This window comes from Macrotis lagotis, chromosome 1 (genome assembly GCF_037893015.1).
Source record: "Macrotis lagotis isolate mMagLag1 chromosome 1, bilby.v1.9.chrom.fasta, whole genome shotgun sequence".
NCBI lineage: Eukaryota > Metazoa > Chordata > Mammalia > Peramelemorphia > Peramelidae > Macrotis > Macrotis lagotis.
In genome coordinates, this window is record NC_133658.1 from 804,873,443 (window position 1) to 804,877,277 (window position 3,835).

At 37.2% G+C, this 3,835-nt stretch overlaps 1 pseudogene; it reads left to right on the forward strand.

The window, feature by feature from the left end:
• Positions 1–1,403: 1,403 nt before the first annotated feature.
• Positions 1,404–1,572, forward strand: LOC141488683 (cytochrome b-c1 complex subunit 10 pseudogene; annotated as a pseudogene).
• Positions 1,573–3,835: the final 2,263 nt, after the last annotated feature.

Below are 3,835 nucleotides of genomic sequence, written 5' to 3' on the forward strand. Positions count from 1 at the left end.
TCTGTTTGGGACTTGAGTTGTATAAGACAATCTGTAAGATTTCTTCTAATGTGATTATAAATGTGATAACACAGTTGTTCTTTCCTCATTGCAATTGGCTGGCATTGGGGCCAAGATTACAGTTTTCATCAAGACAGAGACAGATGATTAATTCTAGATAGTTAATTAAGACCTTATTGATTGGGTGGCTAGGTGGCGTAGTGGATAAAGCACCAACCCTGGAGTCAGGAGTACCTGGGTTCAAATCCGGTCTCAGATACTTAATAATTACCTAGCTGTGTGGCCTTGGGCAAGCCACTTAACCCCATTTGCCTTGCAAAAAAACCTAAAGGAAAAAAAGACCTAATTGATTCCTCTTTTCCTTCTCCCCAAGGTGATGATATCTACAGGGCTTCTTCCCCAGGAAGGGTATGTTTCTGCTCTGAACAATCTGGAGACCACCTTCTCATGTCCTCATGTCTTCTAATCTTTTTCTACCATTAGAGTCAGGTCACAAGATGCTTCTTTCCTTTTTCTGATCAACTTAAGATTACATTTCCTGGCCTATGGACTCATTCAACTTCATCCATGTTGGATTTTCCTCTGAGAACCCACTATGCTTAGCTCTCTTCATTGTACTCTCTGTCACTGCTACCGCCCTTTCCAACCTCGTCTAACTCTAATTATACCTCTCATACTAGACCAAGGGGCAAATGTAGGGGTTATTGGGTTGCCACTTATTTGTCTGGCTCACCTATTTCCCCCAAACTGATCTTTTAATAGCAGTTGCTCATATTATTATTCAACAAGTTTGAATACCAATAATAGCTATTTTTACACAGTGATTTATGGTTTGTAAAACTTTTATACTTTAAGTCATTTGATCCTCATAATAACTCTGGGATATAGGTACTATTATAATTCCCATTTTACAGATGCAACAAACAGTGACTTGTCTAAGATCATACAGTTAGTAAATGTCTGAAGTAACATTTGAAATTCAGATTTTCTTGACTCTTAGTCTAACTCTGCTCTGTGTGCCACTGAGCTCAAGCTCAGGGTCCACCATATATTCTGATAGAGTCATGAATCAAGTTATGAGTTTACATACCAAATCCCCTCTATCTCTTAGCGTTATCTATAATTCTTCTTAATAATCATTGTTTCCAAAGTTCTTTTCTCTCTATTCAGGAATGTGTTGGAGCCAGGTCAAATAGGTAGAATCAATTATCAAATTTTCAGTGCAAACACATTTGAGTTGGAAATCAACAAATACTATATATAAATCATGACTTGATTTATCAATTTTGTTGATTATTTAAGTTTAAGAAAGTCATGGAGAAAATACTACTAATACAGATTAAACTTAAAAGTATGGGAAGCAGACAGTTTGACAGTCTAATGAGCAGGCCAAGCAGGCAGCGATGCTGAACAAGTTCCTGGGGCTGTGCTACAAGGAGCTGGTCAAGTACAGCTTCCCACCACTGGTACATGGGGTGCTGTTGGTACTGTGGGGCTAATTTGGTCCACTGATGGGTATCTGATTCTGGTTGGATGCCATACATCAATGGCAAATTTAAGAAGAATGATTAAGCTAGCTTTTCAATCTAATGGTCTAGGGATAGAGGACTTTTGGGGGTCCACTCTTCTCAGGGATCCCGATTGGACATAAATGTGAAATGCTCAGGCTGGACTCCAAGGATCTCAGTATCTCTCAATGAGCACTTTTGATGTATCACTTGTATAGGGATAATTAAGTCTCCCTCTGAAACATTCTGGCTGTTTAGATATTGAACACAGGAATAGCTATCACAACAGATTGCATTATGCCGGATTTCATAGTGACAAATGGAATTTTTTTAAAAATCCACCAAGAAAAAAAAAGTATGCTGTGAGTACAACTTTTTCAGAAATCAACCGGGTAAGAATTTATCAGGACATCCCTACTTTCCATTGCCTTTTCTCCTTTCCCAGACTAATGCGTTCAAGTCCCAGATAATGAGGGACATTGACACATTCCCTGTCACAAAAGGCTCTGTAGGAAATAGTGGAATAGTCCTCTTGGATCTTATTTATTTATTAGATGTAAGAAAGTTGCAATTTTGAACTGGTTCTTTCCCTGGCCAATTTCTCTCCCTAAGCCAGTTCAACAACATGACCACTGGACCTGTGGCTACTTTTTTTTCAGTAGGATGGTATAGTGGATAGGATTAGGCATAGCGTCAAGGAGACTCATCTTCTTGATTTCAATTTTGGCTTCAGATACTTACTAGTTGTATAACCCTGGGTGAGAAATTTAATCCTGTTTGTCTCAGTTTCCTTATCTGTAAAGAAATGGCAAACCACTCCAGTATTTTTGCCAAGGAAATCCTAAATAGGGTCACAAAGAACTGGACATATAGGGCAATAGATTCTGAGGACACAGAACTACTGTTTTAACTATTGCAGGATATTTAGTTTTGGCAGAATACTTATTTTTCTTATTGATGCAGAGCCATGTGCTCATGTCTTCATATCAGTCTATATGGGAAGATTAGGCTACCACCCTCCCAAAGAAGGTAGAATTTGAGCTAGATCTTGAAAAAATCCAGGAAGCAAAGGGGTAGAGGTGAGGTCAGAGATCATTCCAGGTAAGAGAGATGGAATGTAATGTCCAAGCAACCACAAACAATCTGGATCAAAGAGTGAATGAATGAAAGTAAAGTATAAGAAGATTGAGATTGATTGTGCAGCAATGTAAATATAAAATAGGACTTTTTACTGATCCTAGAGGCAATAGGAGACTGAGACACTAAAGTTTATTAAGTGTGTATATATGTGTGTGGGGTGGGGGGATATAATTGAGACTTTAGGAAAATCACTTTGCAAACCTAATGGAGACTGGAATGGAGAGAATTAAGTAAAAAAGATCTATTTGAAAACTATTCTATTCTATTGTTTTTTTAGAAATGACAAGCTGGTTTCAGATAAAAGGGAAGACTTGTATGAACTAATGCAAAGTGAAGTGAGCAGAAAGAGGAGAACATTGTATACAGTATTAGCAATTGTAATGATGATCAACTATAAATTACTTAGCTATTCTGATCAATGAAATGATCAAGATAATTCTGAAGAACTTATAATGAAAAATACTATCAATTTCCAGAAAAAGATGATGAAATCTGGATGCAGATTGAAGTATGATTTTTTTTTTACTTTATTTTTCCTGATGTTTTTGCAATATGGTTAACATGGAATGTGTTTTGTCTGTTTTCACATAGATCATCAATTTCACATTTCTTACCTTTACAATAACTAGGGAAAGAATGACATGAAGTGTCATTTAGGCAAACTCAATTTTTTTTAAAAAAGAATGCTAAAAATAAATAAATAATAGGATGTTAAAAAAGAAAGCTATTCCAATAATTCAGATGAGAGGTCACAAGGGCCTGAACTGGGAGTTGGCTGTGTGAGTAGAGAGAAGAGGAGATATAAGAGATATTGTGAGGTAGAAATGATAAGGTTTGGAAATGGATTGAATATATAGAGTAAAAGTGAGGGCTTGAAGATGACACTAAGATTACAAGCCTAGGTGATTGGGAAGATGGTGGTACTCTTGGCATTCATAAGGAAATTGGGAAAAGGAGAGGATTTGGGCAAAAGATTATAAGTATGTTAAGTTTGTTAAGTATGTTAAGTATGAAATGCCTACAGTAATATATCCAATTCTATAAATACAAGAGGCAAATAGTGATGATACAAGACTGGAACTCAGGTAGGAGATTAGGGCTAGAAATATAGTTCTGGGGGGCAGCTGGGTGGTGCTGTGGATAGAGCACTGGCCTTGGAGTCAGGAGGACCTGAGTTCAAATCTGGC